This window comes from Rhinoderma darwinii, chromosome 11 (assembly GCF_050947455.1).
Source record: "Rhinoderma darwinii isolate aRhiDar2 chromosome 11, aRhiDar2.hap1, whole genome shotgun sequence".
In the NCBI taxonomy this organism is placed as follows: domain Eukaryota; kingdom Metazoa; phylum Chordata; class Amphibia; order Anura; family Rhinodermatidae; genus Rhinoderma; species Rhinoderma darwinii.
Genome location: NC_134697.1, coordinates 21333099 through 21351744, shown reverse-complemented (window position 1 = coordinate 21351744; position 18646 = coordinate 21333099). Strand labels below are relative to the sequence as shown.

General features: G+C 42.8%; 1 protein-coding gene across 3 annotated transcripts in view; it reads right to left on the bottom strand.

The window, feature by feature from the left end:
- PTPRE (protein tyrosine phosphatase receptor type E) overlaps positions 1-18646 on the bottom strand; it is a 170802-nt gene that overhangs the window by 112837 nt on the left and 39319 nt on the right. For all 3 annotated transcript variants that reach the window (XM_075843127.1, XM_075843126.1, XM_075843128.1), the window contains exon 2: positions 18313-18382. The gene's annotated coding sequence lies outside the window, so the exon portion shown is untranslated. The remainder of the gene's footprint in view (positions 1-18312; positions 18383-18646) is intronic.

Below are 18646 nucleotides of genomic sequence, written 5' to 3'. Positions count from 1 at the left end.
CTGCTGGCGCACGGACGACTAAAGATAAGCCAAATTTGTAAAGATGTGCGCGTTTTACTCAAACGTATTTTGGTTTTGGCTGGCGTATGTTTACATCTGTTCACATCTACATCATTATTTCCATTTTCTGTTTTGACACAGGAAGCAAAAAAAACAAAAACAACGGAAGGGCCGGATCCGTCACATGGAGGACACCAAAGGCACCCAACGGTACCCATTGACTCTAATGGGTTCTGTTGGGATCTCGCCATTTTACCAGACAAAATAGTGCTGCATGGACTATTTTGTAGGGGAATTTTGGCGGAATCCTCGACGGAGGCTCCTATGGAAGCTTTTAACGCAGATGTGAACAGAGCTTAGACTGTGTGAAACAATAATCATTTGGAAAACAGATTCCACTTTTTTTTTTTTTATGCGTAGATGGATATGCTCGATTGTAAGACGGCAAATTACATTTTATGTTACAATGTGTTGAATCAGATGTCATATCTCTCAGGGCTGATGCATATGATCATATTACAATTACGTACAATGAGTTGCATGGAGCCGTAATATGGCACCCATAAACTTCTTTGGGGCCCTACTGTACATATGTGTGTCATGTTCCATAGGTTGATGTATTAGGGGGGATTCACACGAGCGTGTATTCGGTCCGTGCGGGCCGCGTGGTTTTCACGCGGCACGCATGGACCAATACAAGTCTATGGGGCAGTACAGACAGTCCGTGCTTTTTGCGCAGCGTTTGTCTGCTGCGCAAAAAGCGCGACAGGTTCAATAACTCTGCGTATTTCGCGCATCACGCACCCATTGAAGTCAATGGGTGCGTGAAAATCACGCGCACCACACGGAAGCACTTCCGTGGGACGAGCGTGATTCGCGCAACAGCAGTGAAAAGGATGAATGAAAACCGAAAAGCACCACGTGCTTTTCTGTTTCCGAACATCCAAACGGAGTGTCTTTGCGATGAGCGAAGCCGGACAAGCGTACCGAACTTCACCGGGTTCGGCCAAACTCGTTTTGGCCGATCCCGGCAAAAAAATTATCGGTACGCGACGTCAGGAGATAGTCACTGTCCATGGTGCTGAAAGAGTTAAACTGTTTCAGCACCATGAACAGTGACTTGCGATCCCAAAATACATTAACCTGTAAAAAAAACCGAAGTTCTAACTTACCGATTACTCCTGTCTCCTTCCTGCAGTCCGACCTCCCGGGATGACACTTCAGTTCAAGTGACAGCTCCAGCCAATCACAGGCCAAGCACAGGCTGCAGCCAATCACAGGCTGCAGCGGTCACTTGGACTGCTGCGTCATCCAGGGAGGTGGGGCCCGATGTCAAGAGAGGCGCGTCACCAAGGACGCGTCACCAAGGACGCGTCACCAAGGACGCGTCACCAAGGCAACGGCCGGGAAGTTCTCGGTAAGTAGGAACTTTATCTTTTTTTTTTACAGGTTTTTCGCTGTTGTGTTCGGCATTCACTGTCGAGGGTGCTGAAAGATTTAGCTCTTTCAGCACCTTGGACAGTGACGGGCGTTGACAAGCCTCATCTCTATGATGCCGGCTGCGCGAAAATCACGCAGCCGCGCATCAGACACGCATGACACACGCAGCTGTCAAATGGTTTTTGCGCTCGCAAAACGCTGCGTTGTTTGCGCGCGCAAAAACGCAACGTTCGTGTGAATCTGCCCTTATGGAGATATTTTCCCCTTAAGCATTAGGGCAGATTCACACGAACGTTGCGTTTTTGCGCACGCAAACAACGCGGCGTTTTGCGAGCGCAAAAACCATTTGACAGCTGCGTGTGTCATGCGTGTCTGATGCGCGGCTGCGTGATTTTCGCGCAGCCGGCATCATAGAGATGAGGCTTGTCGATGCCCGTCACTGTCCAAGGTGCTGAAAGAGCTAAATCTTTCAGCACCCTCGACAGTGAATGCCGAACACAACAGCGAAAAACATGTAAAAAAAAAGATAAAGTTCCTACTTACCGAGAACTTCCCGGCCGTTGCCTTGGTGACGCGTCCTTGGTGACGCGTCCATGGTGACGCGCCTCTCTTGACATCGGGCCCCACCTCCCTGGATGACGCGGCAGTCCAAGTGACCGCTGCAGCCTGTGATTGGCTGCAGCCTGTGCTTGGCCTGTGATTGGCTGGAGCTGTCACTTGAACTGAAGTGTCATCCCGGGAGGTCGGACTGCAGGAAGGAGACAGGAGTAATCGGTAAGTTAGAACTTCGGTTTTTTTTACAGGTTCATGTATTTTGGGATCACAAGTCACTGTCCATGGTGCTGAAACAGTTTAACTCTTTCAGCACCATGCACAGTTAATGTCTCCCGACGTCGCGGACCGGAAATTTTTTGGCCGGGTTCGGCCAAAACGAGTTTGGCCGAACCCGGTGAAGTTAGCTTCGGTTGTCGGGGTTCGCTCCTCGCAAAGACACTCCGTTTGGATGCTTTTCTGTTTCCATTCATCCTTTTGACAGCTGTTGCGCAAACACGCAGTTCGCACGGAAGTGCTTCCGTGCGACATGCGTGGTTTTCACGCACCCATTGACTTCAATGGGTGCGTGATGCGTGAAATACGCATAGTTATTGAACCTGTCGCGTATTTTGCGCAGCGAACAAACGCTGCGCAAAATACACGGACTGTGTGTACTGCCCCATAGACTTCTATAGGGCATTGCGTGCCGCGCGAAAACCACGCGCCCTACACGCTGCCAAATCACGCTCGTGTGAATCCCCCCTTACATTGAGTATGTCTGTAATACAGTGCCAGACAGAAGAACCCTATGGCGGAACAGAGAGTGCCTATGGCTCTGTAATACGAAGTTGCAGGGATCCATAAGCTTCCTTCTGGACTCCATGCACACGGCTCTGCCATGTGCATGGAGCCCAGAAGGATAATAAACAGGTCAGTGTGTTTGGTGTAACTTTATACTTCGTTTTTATTAAAAATGTGTTTTACTTATTGAGATACAGCTGTTTTGTATCCTCTATACAGAGCAGCTGTATCGTTCGCTATTACCTGAATCTGTCAGTCCCGTGGACCTGACGGGTTCAGTGTCAGTGGGTCCCGCGTGTCGCTGACACACAGGATCCGCCTGATATCGATCACATCTAACATATGAACTTAGATATGATCTATAACAGGTGGATCCTGCATGTGAAAGACACGCAGGACCAACTTTCACTGAACCCGTCAGTCCCGCGAACCTGACGGGAGCAGGATTTAGCGCTAGATACAGCTGCTCTGTATAGAGGATACCGAGCAGCTGTATCTCAAAAAGTAAAAGGAATTTTTAATAAAAACTATTTATAAAGTTACACCAAACACAATGACCTGTTTATTAAAAAAAAAATAGAGGTATGTCGGTGGAACCCGCCAATTTTGGCAGGACCCGTCGACCATCTATTGTATATGGTGGCGCCCCAACTATTCCCCCACGGCAGATTTTGGGGTAGAGAAGGGTCCAATTTTCATGTTGGATTCCAACATACCCGATCGAGGAGTCCGGCAGCGACTTTATCACTTCTCCCGGTTGAAAACACATGCACGATCGCCCAAACTGAGCGTATATATGTGCATGAGGGAGTCGAGGGGAATAGCTGTCAGCCGAACCATAGTTCCGCCAACAGCTATGTCAAGTGTATGGGCAGCTTAACATTCAGCTTCCAAAGCTTTGCCCCGATTAAAAAAATCTACTCTGACTTATTTCCATCATCCAATTAATCTCTCGCACAGTATCGCCTGAGGACGAGATATTTAGTGCATTGCTGTTTTTGTTTTTATTATCTGCAATTATTATTTTTCTTTGTTCTTTTGTAGCAATTATTTTAAGCGAAGAAGCTTTTAATGTTGCCAGGGTTTATCTAATGTCACTAAAAAACACAATCATGAGACTAATTAAACACTGGAAGGGTAAGTAAAACTGCAGGAGGCCAACATTGGTGTACAAACATGAAGGTGCCTCCCGCTGGGTGACACAATGGTAACCGCACAGAAAACCTTTACCTCTCTATATACAATATGAAATTCTGTATCTCATCAAAGACTTTACATTTTAATTCTAAAACTGTGTACATTTTCGGTGAAGAACTATGGACAACCAAGCAAACCCGATACTGAATGTTGAATGCGTACAACGTCGCGTATCTGTCAACATTTCGGATGTAGAATTAGAAAAATTCTCAGATCTGTCAGAATTCATTTGGCAAAATATCACCCTCTGCAGGCAATGCAACACCATTTTACATCATGTGATGCCTCTAAGGCTCTGTTCACATCTGCGTTGGGGTCCCGTTCTGACATTCCGTCTGAGCTTTCCGTCAGGACGGGACCACAACGCAGATGTGAACAGAGCCTTGTTCACACAAAAACAAAATTATCTTAATGGGGGTGTATGAGATTAGAAAAATATGGCTGATTTCTTCTAGGAAAAGCGCCACTCCTGTCCATGGGCTGTATGTGGTATTGCAACGGAGCTTTATTCAAGTCAATGGGGCTGGGCTGCAATTCTATACGCGCCCATGGACGAGTGGCGCTGATTCTAGAAAAAAAGCAGCCATGTCTTTCTAATTTCATACAACCCCTTTAAAAATTGAGACTGCTACAGTGTTAGGAAATGTGATCGTATTTGAGTAATTTCATATCTGCCTCATCTATTGGCCAAATTTAAAGGGAAGATGACACCAGGGCAGGGAATTCATAAATGCCAAAGTGAACCTACTAAACACCTCTGAAAAAAAGTCAATCAATCTACTCAGTAGCATTGAAAGGGTTCACGTCCTACAAATGGTTATTTTGGAAGCATATCTATAACCCACCTTCTAAGTAATCAATAATAATGTCCACATCTACAAGGACCAACCGTGTTGACAAGAAGTGGCCTGCAAGCCAAATAGGACCCCCCCCTTTAAATCCTTAATGCACCATGTCGTAACCGTACATTATAGATTGCCTTACATAGAGGGACCACAACGTACAGTAACGTCATGGTGATTGCACGGGCACAAGAGCTGTGCCCATGCCATAAATGCGGGAGCACGTCGGTGATAGACAGCCGGGCTCCTGTTTTAACGGCTGGGATCCGAGAAACCTCTGATCCGGGCTATTTAACCCCTTAGATGCTTCAGTCAATAGCAACTGCAGCATCTAAGGTGTTTGCTAGAGGGAGGGGGCTTCCTCTGTCAGACCATCGGCACCCTGCAACGTTCTTTATGTTTCTGTGGTCCACAAGGGTTCAGAAGAACAAAAACATCTGACTGATCATCGGCGTATAATAGACCTCCCTAAACCTGGCCAAAGAAATTCGATTTTTTTTTGCATTCACCAAGAATTTAATGACTATTACGGCGGTCTAACAACCACCATGTGTACTGCTTGGGGAAACAACAATTTGACCTGTTGTGTTCTAACCTGTCTAATACTTGGTTTACCCCAGAAATAAGCAGCGCCAGATATGTCTGACAGCCACTAATCTCATTCCACCTAGTAAAATAAGAAGCAGATTCAGAGTCAAGAAGACTGATAGCTATTTTGACCAGTGATATCACACAAGGATTATGGAATGGAAATATTGTACCTCATAGTGAACCTTCTGCTATTGGTAGAAGCAATGCTGAATTAGCATTTTCCTCGATGGCCTGAGGAAGATGCTAATTCAGCATTGAAACGCGTTGCCACTGTTATCATTTTTATTATTAAATAGTTGAACATCTCCTTCGTTTACGTGATCACCTTCTTTCACGTCCCTTTATTCATTTGAAGTGTAGCAGCACCTTCCAAAGACCCAATCCTTTTTTTACTTGCTTCTACCATTTATTGCGGTGACCGGACGGTTAACCGGTTCTGGGTCTTGGCAGCAGTACACACTGGATTTATTCATTTAAACTTGGATTTATCGTACTCAGGTGAGAATATTACTATATGTTCTCACTTTTACCCGCCTGGTCTATCTGCACTATGTGGCGCCATGCTTTTTGTTCTTGCCTTCTGCTATTGGACCTTCATGACTTTATCAGACCCTATAGATTTATTGTGTTTGTTGGTGTTTTTTGTGTCAATTTTAGTGAAAAATATTTTTGGCCTATTTTGTTTGAGACCAAAAGCCACTGCCTACAAAGCATTCACAAAATAAAAATGTCAGAGAGTATAATAAATACATTGGTAAGGGCTTTTATATGACATTGAACTTTACCAACTCAATCAAGGGAAACATTTGCTCATTCAAGCAACACAAGAAGAAAAATTCCCTGTCTGTAATAAGCTTCTATTCAGTTCCTAGAATGCCAAGAGAAACCGGGATGGAAGCTATTATAGGGATTTCACTCCTAGACATTATATTAGTGGTCCTCTGCCTTGGTGCCTCCAGGGAAAAGATTAATGAACCATTACTAAAGTACCATTGAAGGCTATGAATTGCGCAATTTAAAGACAACTTGCCATTTCCGAGACAAAGTCAGCATTTATAATGAATGTGTATGACCCAAAAAGTGCTAGACCCTATTAACTTGTGAAAAATCCCGGATGGTTTTTTCCTGTAGGGTCTCCATGTTTTGCTGATGCCACTAGTGGTAGCTTAAACAGCATGCTTTAAATCCCCAATGGTTCTGTTGCATTGAAAAATGGGGATATTTTAGCAATTGGTCCAGAATTTTGACAAATATTGGCTTGGTTTAAGGAGTTATATAAAATTACTAAAAAGGATCTGCTTGTTTTTCTTCTAAATAGCGCCACTCTTGTCCATGGGCTGTGTCCGGTATTGCAACTCAGTCACCTTAACTTATTAGACCCTTTTTATTTTAACGTCAGACAATCCCTTAAAATTAACCCTAGGTCATATGGGCATCAAGGGATCATAGGAAGCAGCGATGGACACCAACAACAGAGGGCCACTACAAAAACACTATATGGGGCCCTTATTAATGGGCCAATTGCTAATTTGATGACAACAGAGTGCTAGACATAGACCACCTTATCTGTGGCTCTCCAGAAAATCCCTCACTAGTGTGCCAATCCACCCATCTAATCATTGAATTTACTGTTACAGTATGGTTTCCACACAATGGCAGCTAGTGGCTGTTATCTCCGTGACACATATTTTCCCACGCCAGCAAACTTTTTTCAGTCTTTCTACACAGTTGGAAGGAATAAATAAATACGGTGACTGGAAGTAATACATCATGGGTCATACATGAATATTTTTTTGAATTCTATAGGTTTCAAATGCCTAAAGGGGTTCATCAATGTAACAATACATAATTTTCTAATGATTTGGCTTATTCAGTCTTGCTCAAATCATAAAATATCAGAACAAGACATTTAGTATCAAGGTTAAGGATGAGCAGGAAATAAAAATCAGTATGTTTTTCTCCAAGACCATCTGTTTAATTTCCCATCACATAAGTTAAGTAAGCAGAATACAGGCTACTCTCCCCCCTGCATTAGAAATGAATGCAGGGCTACACACTCCAGTGCGTTTCAGACAAGCCGGTCATATGGTTATTCAGCTGTACCAAACTGTGCTCATGTGTCACTTCCTATTACATGCAATATTTGGAATATATAGTTAGTAAAAGGAATGATCAGGATTTTCTGCATGAAAATAAATGCAATGACTGTGACCGAGCACTGCTCCCCTCAGGCTGCCTGGGGTAACGGAGACCAATTTAAGCAGATCTAACAATGTCATGAGATATTACTCAGACATAGACTTGATAGCCAATATTATATTAATAAACCGCCTAGAAATGGCCAGTCAAAGATCACATAAGTTTTCCAACTAATTGTGTAAAAAAAATGAAGATTTGCATACAGGAACTCATCATCAACAGCCTAAAAATTGCATGTAATTAAAACATTTTAGAAGATTCCAAATTGTTTTTTAAAGCAAGTAAAGTTCTTAAAAAGCCTTTCCTTATAAACTTGGGAAAACATAAACTTTAAAGGGTACATAACCTTTCAGGTGGCATTTCAGAATAAGCAGTCACGGGTGTATACATGAGGAATAACACTATTTCTGGCCAATATATGACTTGTATCTAGTAACATTTACTAGAAGCTGCAGCAGCGTCTCTGTGTGTCTCTTTGCCTCTCTCTCACTCTGCTCCTTCATGTTCCTCCCCCTACACTCTCCATAGACTCCTATGGGCAGCTGTAACCTGATCCTTCAGTGAGCTGATAGTCCCTCTCATCTTGGGGAAACAGATTTAACACAAAATTCAGAGTCAGTGAACAATTAGGAGGGAGGGAAGGAGCCTCATAAGTTGAGAGAGTCATTTTTTGTTAAGATTTATTACGAAGTTTCTTTTATTCGCTTGTACTACTGATTTATGCAAAGTTCATTGAAAAGTTAGTGACCGTTTTAATTTGGGGGTCATCCTCGGTGACAACCAGTATTGCTACCATTACATAACGCTGCTTTCCCCCCCTGAGACAACCTCTATAGGTGCTATAGGCTTATTGGTTGTCACCCAGATTTGTCAAAAAAAGATATCACTATGGAACAACTTAACAGAAGAGAATGATTCCAGGACTCCATTTACTGGTAAAATCCATTTTCAAATGCTCTATTAATAGAGGGAAGTCCCTCATTCAGGACCTTCCGCTATTTGCCAGAGCGGAGAGCAGCTACAAAGAGGGTTTTTTGCTCTGGAGGACCCAACACATCCAGATATTACACAGACGCCCATTGATTTCAATGGGCACTATGTAATACTTCATTCCCCCTGTGCTGCCACTGTAGGGAAATAAAAAATTTGCTGCCAGGTCCCCCCACCCCCACAGTGTACAACAGATTGTAGGAAACCCTGCAATCAGCTTATTGTCGAGGGACTGTTCTAACTAAAAGGATTTTCCAAAGTCGAAAACTCCAGTCCAGTAGAACTTATCCTCTTAGCTTAATGATGGGTAATACAGCCAATAATCATCCCCCCCATCTCTAATTACGTCATGGTACAAAAATAAGAAAAACCTGACTAATTTGAGAGAGTTCACACTGTGTGATGACGGCATGAAGGAAAACATACTGTACATTGTTGATCGTTTGTGGCCAATATGGCCCATTCAGCACTTCTGAGAATCATAAACACTCAATATTGAACAAAAAAGTTTCTCCAACATGTTGAGAAGTGTTGTTGCATTAACTAAATCTGTCCCTTTACTCATAGAAAAAATTAAACTTTAACGCCACTGGTGCTTAGAGGTCTAAGTACAGAAAGATGACACCCATCTGTGCTGTATATGGCCGATAATAGTAGTGTACATAGAAGAGACGGAGGCCCCATAGCACAGGTCAAACTGGGCCCCCAATTATGGTGTACGGTTTTGCCCAGGATAGAAGGGCATGCCGTGTGTTTCCCCCTCCATGCCCTTTCCAAGGCCTTGGGTTAATGCCTCACCTGTTTGTTTGCCAACAATGCAGTTCCTCTGAAGAGGGGGGTCTTACACATGTTCCCACCACCCAAGAGCAAAGGGGATGGGACCAACCATGGCGTAGCCCCCTCTTCCTAAGGACCTCATAGCAGCCACCACATGACCTGCCAATATGGCAGCAGCCGCCCTTCGATTTTTTAGCTTTTTAAAAACTATGTAACAGATGTTAAACTAGTAAAGATGTTATACTAGTAAAGTATTTCTACAGTGTCCATTTATGGTACCGCTGTGTTTCTATGTGGCAGAGGAGCATTTTGCCCTCCCTCGTATGTAGCATATGGATGTTTGGGCACGTTTCAGACACTCGGGGTATGACTGCAACCTGTGCCTTCATCTAGTTTTGCCACTGCCCCTGGCTATGATTCCTATTGGAAAAACCCACTTATAAAATGCCTCTAACTTTCAGTGTTTATTCTACCTAAAATATAAAAAAATGTGTTCTCAGCTATTATAAATCCAGAAATCTGAAGCTACATGCACTATACCCACACATACAGAATCCTCTCATCCTCGGCTTGTATCAATGTAAAACTCAGCAAACCTGTTTCATAAGAAGATATCATTGCCAGCACAGAGTCAGGCACGGTGTGAGCCAAGGGTATTGTGGGTAGCTTGGCATTGGCAACTATTGTAGCAGAGACATGTACACATTCCATGGAAAGCTGGACTTAACTGGCAGTGTATCCCAGAGATTTCCATACCCGTGTTTGTTAAGACAAGACTATAGTTATAGTAACAGTCTCAAAGAAATACAATAAAATAAAAGATCTTACTAAACAAGGATACAGAACATGGAGTCCCAGCACAAGATATTATCTGTCAAAAGCAAGTCAACTGGTCATCAGACGACTAAATGACGGCCACCCACACCCGACGTATAGAGGAGTGAACAAAAACGAGTTTTGTAGTGTTTAGTTATTAAAATTAAATTCCCCTTCTATTGTCAGTCCGTTTTTGTTCTAATGGGTGGAAACCATCAGCAAGGCCTATAGTGTTCATTGACAGTGTTTTTTGTCCGTTGGTTGGAAACCCTCAGCAAAGACTATAGTGGACTAAGACCTAATAAACTCCTGCTGATGCCAACTCAGTGTAGCGGACCCTGGGCATCTATCTGCTCTATGCTCTACTGAATGTGCAGAGTGTCTTAGGGTCCTCCTTCACGGCACGACATGGGCCGTATAAATGAGCGCCGATCAACGAGACAGCTCGTTGATCGGCACTCGTTTACTCCTTTCACAAGGAGCAATGCATGGAGACGTAGAATTCTATCATGTCGGCAGCACATCTCCCTGTTCACACAGCTATATGTGCTGCCGACAACGATGATATTTATTGCAGCAATACAGTCAGCCGATGAGTGTTTGTTCGTTCATCGGCTGATCTTTGTTTTTTCACAGAGCAATGATAGGGTTTGCCCAAAAATTGGCCCGTGTAAAAGGGCTTTTAGACCCGTAGTAGTACGATAGTTCCACACTGGTGACCTTGGAGGCCAATCTAAATTTTTGTGGGGCAAGTGGTCTAGAACAGCTCCACTGGAGAGCTGCAATAGAGCCCTCAGCAGCCATGTAGTAAATGAAATGGGCGGAATACAATACGCTGAAAGATTATCAAAAGTAGGGTAATTAGTTTAGGAAAAAAAACGGCTGAGGGGTGACCTGATAACTATGTATAAATATATCAAAGGTCAATACAGAGATCTTTCCCATGATCTATTTATACACAGAACTGTAACTACAGTATTACAAGGGGGCATCCACTACATCTACGGGAAGGAAAGTTTCTACACTGACAAAGAAGAGGATTCTTTACTGTAAGAGCAGTAAGACTATGAAATTCCATAGGATATGCCATAAATGACCTAATTCTGGGACCCAAATCTATCTATAGAACAGTCCCCACGTCATACCTTGTCCCACTGTCGCTGGGTTACGTGGTGGCCGGGAGTACAGAAAATGCCGAGCTTTCTTAGAAAAAGTGTTGTAGAGGCGGTCACATGGTTCCTCTCGGCAGCATCTGACACCGCTACATAAAAGGGTTCCATAATGGAAAAGTTTGGAACATTGGTCGGATATAACGACGCTTGATACCTAGGACATATCTATGGCTAGCTGTAGGTTCCGGGTAAAAATGACGTCTTATAACGCCACATGCTGCGGCTGGGCCCGTGCGTCATCACCAGCATTGTTGATCTGAGTAGATCTGCTGTGATAAAGGAAGGGAATGTACAGAACACCTTCATCTCGGAAACAGACAAACAGATAAAATACATGATAGATAAGAGGATTAGTCTATATAGAATATAACAGTCGGACGTTTCACACAAACGTATGAAATGAGCATGATAAGGACATGAAGCTATTGTTATCTGTTGTCAGGTTGTAAAGTTCTGTGATCCAAGGCAATCAGCTGGTCCACATAGCTTCTAAGTGACTCACTGCAGGGGGTAATTAGCTCATGTCATTCAATTTTACTTGTCAGAGAGAAGCCAATTTATTTCCGCATGTATAAAAGGTTTCACGGTGAAGAAAATGATTGTTATTACGAAGCACTTTAATCTGGATCCCAGCAATGTACAAGCGGAAGTCTCCCTGTTGCTTTTTTGCCTGCAACTACATTTCTAGATAAAATGCATTGTTCTGTGATGTTCTCCGCAAAGATGTTCTCCGGAAAGTTTTTATAAAAAAGTTATATGGACAACGGGATCAGTGAGACAACCCCCACACATCAATGACCCATAAAATAAAAATATAGACTCCAAACAAGGTATATGCATATATAATATGATGGACAAAACTGATTATTGTAAAGCAAAGCTTCAGGACTGCCCTCAGGGGCCCAGCCAACTAAAGGGCATACTGTGCCATCCGTCACCATAGAACTGAAAGATACATTTCTTTTTGACCGCAGTCTCCACTAGGGGGCATACAAATTGATACAGCTATAGTGTTACGCTAAGTCCAGACATGGCAGACTTTTTCCGCCAAGACTACAGACTGTTATAAAACAGCCTTTTGCTTGTGGATTGATTTGCAAGACTACGGCAGACAATTATAAGGCTGGGTTCACACACACTATTTACGGACGTAATTCGGGCGTTTTAGCCCCGAATTACGCCCGAAAATGCGGCTCAAAAGCGTCGGCAAACATCTGCCCATTCATTTGAATGGGCTTTACGATGTTCTGTGCCGACGGTCATTTTTTTTACGCGCCGCTGTCAAAAGGCGGCGCGTAAAAAAGACGCCCGCGTCAAAGAAGTGCCTGTCACTTCTTCAGACGTAAATGGAGCAGTTTTCCATGGACTCCATGGAAAAACAGCTCCAATTACGTCCGTAATGGACGCAGCGAAAGATGCCTGCACATGCCATTACGGCTGAAATTACGGTGCTGTTTTCTCCTGAAAACAGCACCGTAATTTTGAGCCGTAACGGACGCTGCCGTGTGAACATACCCTAAAGCTTTCCATGCCCACATGTGTATTATTAGACACTAGAAATTCTGGATATATGACAATATTAGGCTTTGTTCACATCCGCATCAGGACTCCCTTCATGGGTTCGGTCGGACCTTTCTGTCAGGTACCCATGAACGGAATCCAAACTGAAACAAACGGAAACCATAGTTTTCAATGGTGACGGATCTTGTGCAAATGGTTTCCGTATGTCACCGTTGTGTAAGGGTTCCGTTGTTTTAATGGAATCAATGCCGTAGTCGACTGCGCTATTCATTCCGTTAAAACAACGGAACCCTTACACAACAGTGACAAACAAAAAACATTTGCACCGGTTCCGTCACCTTTGAAATCAATGGAGATGCAAATGGAATCCTATGTGTTATGTTTGCTTCAGTTTGGATTCCATGAACGGAGCCCTGATGCAGATGTGAATGAAGCCTTATAAGATTATTACGATTTCTGCAATGTTTTACTGAATGTGTAGAATCTATCGACCTCTATGTTCCTGAGTGCAGGAATGCTACAAGCCCTACTATCCTATAAGCAAATTTTTTCTACTAGGTTCCTGGATGAAAAGTTGATTTTAGATGGCTGAGCATTTGCTGCTATGAATATGATGGAGCTATAAACATAGGGGTCATTTATAAAACTAGTGTAGAAAAAGTGGAATCGGCTACTAGATTAAACTTTTAGCCAGCACCTTTTAAAATGAATGGTGGAATCTGACTGGTTGGTAAAATGTAACACCTGTCCTCTCTGAGACGTTTATGAGAGGCTGAGTTATAAAATACAACTCTTTTTGCTGCCACTAGGGGAGTTCGCTGCATACTGATTTATTAATGAGTTCAATGGGAGCTGTATAAATCCCTATGTGGTGAGCTCCCCCTAGTGGTGGCTGCAGGCAAACAGAATGTTATCATGTAACTATGGCGGTGCATCTGGGACTCTTAGCAGAAAAATTTAGCTGAAACGTATAAAGAATGTGAGGTGTTAACTATGGTATGTAAATTCCTGGACAGTCCGTATAATGTAATGAGGAGTACATTTTACCACCCCCACCGTGGGCACCAAGTATTTGGAAACCCCTTTTATAAATTCTGCGTTGGCACCTGAGTGTATAGCTTTTGTACATGACCGTCTATACATAGTAGCTGTACAGTCTATATTTGCACAATACCATCTACATCATTACAAGAGAGAAGACCTCATAAATGATAAGATAAAAATGTATTGTTGATACAGAAATATTTTATAGCCCTTAAGGATAAGTGCGGCTGCCATGGGGCCCATGAAGAGATAGGGTCCAGTCACGGTTGGGCCCATCTCCTCTGCTACTGTGTGGTAAGAACCTGTGAGGGACTCTCTACTCCATATGCAGTGCAATGTGAGCAAAAGGGTCATAGAAAGGGTATGGGAAGAGCAAGCACCAGGCCTTTCTGTCCCGGTTGGCAGTGCCCATCACCATAAGGGGGAAATTTAGATTCCTGCTAATGGGCCTCCTTTCCTCTCTGTATGCCCATGCAAAAAGAAGACATGTAACCTCTCCTGACATGTCTATTTTAGTAAATAATTATATCCCCCATGAAAAAAACAATTCTGGAACATATTTCTTTACAACTCTGCTTTGTACCGTTCCTCTGTTATTCATCCTAGAAATGTATAAATGAATTGACAGCTGGGTGTTACCATTCCCCTTGTCAGGGGGGCGTGACCCTACATAGTCTCACTTTGTCGGCACTGATTGAACATTGTCAAACTGTGTAGGGACACCCCTCCAACTGGTAACACCCAGTTGTCAATTTATTCATACATTTCTAGGGGGAATAACAGAGGAACGGTACAACTTAGAGGTCTAAGAAAAGATTCTCCAGAATTTTTATTTCATGGAGAACACAATTATTTGCTAACAAAGACATGTCAGGACAGGTGACCGGTCCTCTTTAAAGACCGTTTCTTAATAAAATTAGCAAAACATCTAGGTCTTTGAGTCGTCCCCTTTTGTCAAACTTCTATCAGCCATATCTTATAAACAGTTATATTTAGGAAACCTTAGCCACAAAAAATATGGCTGCTCTTATATCTACCACAGGGGTTTTCATTCAGCATTCCCACAATCCTGTGCAGCAAATCTCCCTAAGTCAAGCCCACTTCTGTATCACTTGAGTAGGAGTTCACTATTCAGGAACCTTAAAAAGCGGAGGAAAAAGCCCCTTAGGGATCAATATCGGCAGCCGTAATGATTGTTACCCAGCTTTCTCAGAAAGAGATATAACAAAAAAACCTCAGAAACATACATATATGATATCATTTTTTTATTTTCTACCCATACAAATCCGTAACATAGAGCACACGCCTGCCTTTATGTGTTTTCCTATAGGCACAGTTTCCCTCTGCTTATCTACCGCCCCCCCCCTCCCAAAATAATTAAATCGAATTTCACACCCAGCCATAAATCACTGTGATCGCCCTATCTGTGCCTCACTTCTTATCCTCTGCTTGGAGGGTTTAAGAGGAAACACCTCATTTTTTATATTAATGGCAATATCACATATATCCCAGTATATACCCAGACTCCGGCTCCTAGGAGCATATGTGGTCATTTATCACACTCGTGCTGAGATCTCCGGAATTCGTATTCTATCCACCAGTTCTTCAGGTTACAGAATATTGGAAGAAATAAGAATATGATAAAGGTTCAGATGCCCGGATATCTCTAATGTTGTAATATAATGCTGAAATGTTCTCCAAGTATACAAGATCATGACGTCTATTGATTCCCCATTTCACGGAAATCTAGACCAACTTGATTGACAGATTTGTCCTTTGCTAAGGACGTATGGACCAGGATATATTTACATGAAATGAATATAGGCACATTAAAATACAAAATGTAAATAAAGAAAAGCTACTAAATCCAATTCCAAGAAAGTAATAGGATATGTGTCCCAGAAAACATCCATTTTGTTGCCCCCCCCCCAGTGCTGGTGCATGTGAAAAAAAATAAGTCTGGAGAAAGGGGAGGGGCTTAGGCTGCTTTGTCAGGGGACCAGGCACACTTACAGCCTTCTAGATAAGCCCCACCCCTCAGTCAATGACTAGCTGAATGTGGAAAAGACCAAAAGATGGACCCCATTTTTTTCTTCAAGATTTCCACAAGTCCGTTTGTTTCAGGATATTCTTTCTGGTTTTTGTTCTGCGATTATTTTTACCTAAATTCTAGGTTGTGTCCTGTTAAAAATGACCCGTCAGCTCACCTGACATGCCTGATTTATGCATTTGCCATATTATGACATTCCTCGGTTATTCCTCCTGGAAATGTATAAATAATCTGATAACTGGGTGTTACCATTCCTCTTGTCATTGGGCATGTCCCTACACACTCTGTCTAATCAGTGCTGACAGTGTCAGTCTGTACAGAGATACACCCTATTAACAATGGAAATGGCAACACCCAGTTGTCAATTTATTGATACATTTCCAGGAGTAATAACAGAGTAACAGCTCAATGCAAAGTTCTAATATATGATGATCCAGAGTTGTTAATTTATGGGAAATACAAGTATTTACTAAAACAGACCTTTTAAAGGCACATAATAGGCCATGCAATTTATATGAAGGCAAACGCCATGTGTTTCTAGTTAAGTCATCTATTTCTGTTTTGCTTCCCTGCGTTACATTGTATCTGTCATGTACTCTGTAGCTGCAGAGAGCCACCAACATCTATTAATATGTATGACATTTCATTAAACCACATCATAGTGCTATGACAAAAGTGCCCACAAACTTTGTTTTCTGGGGAAATAATATTATAATAGATATAATTAACTATTAAAGAAGCTACAAAAAGAGGTCTGTTCTTGTTCCCCAGAAACAGCTCCTCTCTTAACTATAGACTATGTCCTGTATTTCATCGCACCCCTATTCACTTAAATAGGGCTAGGCTGCAATACCAGACACAGTCTGAGGACAAGAGTGGCACTGTTTCTAGAAAAAAAATTCTATTCACATTCAATACGTTTAAAGAGGTTTTTCAGGGATTGTAATACTGATGACCTATCCTTAGCAAGCACCATATCCCCTTCATTATTCACCCAGGCACAGCGCCACAGGAACGATTGTGGCAGCGCCTGGTATTGCAGCTCAGTCCTATTTACTTGATGAATTGGACTAAATGGGTGAACAATAAGGCCAGGCTACATGTAGACTTTTTGCAGTGCTACTGATTTATTTTAATACTTTAGTGACAGCAGCAGTCCACAAGATTGTATGCAACTCAATGTATTGATTTGGACTGCAGCTGTGGTTCAATAGTGAAAATCAATCAGTGGCACTACAAAAATTTTAAGGGCCCTTTTACACCGGCCAATTATTGGGCGAATGAGCGTTCACAGAGAGACATGCCGCCGACATGATAGAAATATATGAGGACAAGCGATCGTAGTAAGGGTATGTTCACACGCAGTGACCAAAAACGTCTGAAAATACGGAGCTGTTTTCAGGCGAAAACAGCTCCTGATTTTCAGACATTTTTGTAGCAACTCGCGTTTTTCGTGGCGTATTTTACGGACGTTATTGGAGCTGTTTTCCAATCGAGTCAATGAAAAACGGCTCCAAAAACGTCCCAAGAAGTGTCCTGCACTTCTTTTTCGAGGGCGTGTTTTTTTAAATCACGCGCGTTGCACGGACGTATATCCCGTTCATCTGAATAAGCCCTAAATCTAACCCAGCCTAAGGGGACGAGGTTTTGCTGGACTGCCTCATCCCCATCATTCAGTTTAACGATGGGAGTGTTGTGAGTCAGACCCTCATTGATCTGGCTAGGGTATCAATTAGGGTATGTTCACACGAGGTCATTACGTCCGTAATTGACGGACGTATTTCGGCCGCAAGTCCCGGACCGAACACAGTGCAGGGAGCCGGGCTCCTAGCATCATGGTTATGTACGACGCTAGGAGTCCCTGCCTCGCTGCGGGACAACTGTCCCGTACTGTAATCATGTTTTCAGTACGGGACAGTTGTCCCGCAGAGAGGCAGGGACTCCTAGCGTCGTACATAACTATGATGCTAGGAGCCCGGCTCCCTGCACTGTGTTCGGTCCGGTACTTGCGGCCTAAATACGTTCCGTCAATTACGGACGTAATGACCTCGTGTGAACATACCCTAACAGTGTCTCGGAAACCGCCTTTAATTATTACTTAATTATCCTTTAATTAACTTTTTTTTTTACCTTTTGACGTTATTTTTGAAAACTGACCCATTATTAAAACTGGATGGGGTGATGTCGTCCAACTAAGAACTGAAAATAATATTAATAATAATGGAGTCTAATCTATAAATGATCACTGATGGGAACTATCCGCACTCAGCCTATGATTTCCATGTGACCACATGTAAACACACAAGGACTGACAGACATGGATTGCTTTCCTACTGACCTAATTCCAGTATAATTCCCCTTAGGGCAGCGTGCAGGCGTCAGGAATGAGGACACGAATCCCGGGAAAACTGGAAAAAAAAATCACAAGGACTTTGGTAAACAAGATGTAATTACAAGAGGAGAGCATGCCGTTCCCACCGCCCCACTATATAACGGGATCAAATCACTGCAAAGTTCCATTCTCAGCTTATTCCCTATTGCAATTCATTTAGAACCAATTGTCATTAAGCCAATTATCCGACTGTGCCGGCAAACGACTTGTGAATCTGTGTCACCGAGATAAGACTCAAACACTTTCTTAAAAGATGACAGAATGGAGACGTTTCGGAAAT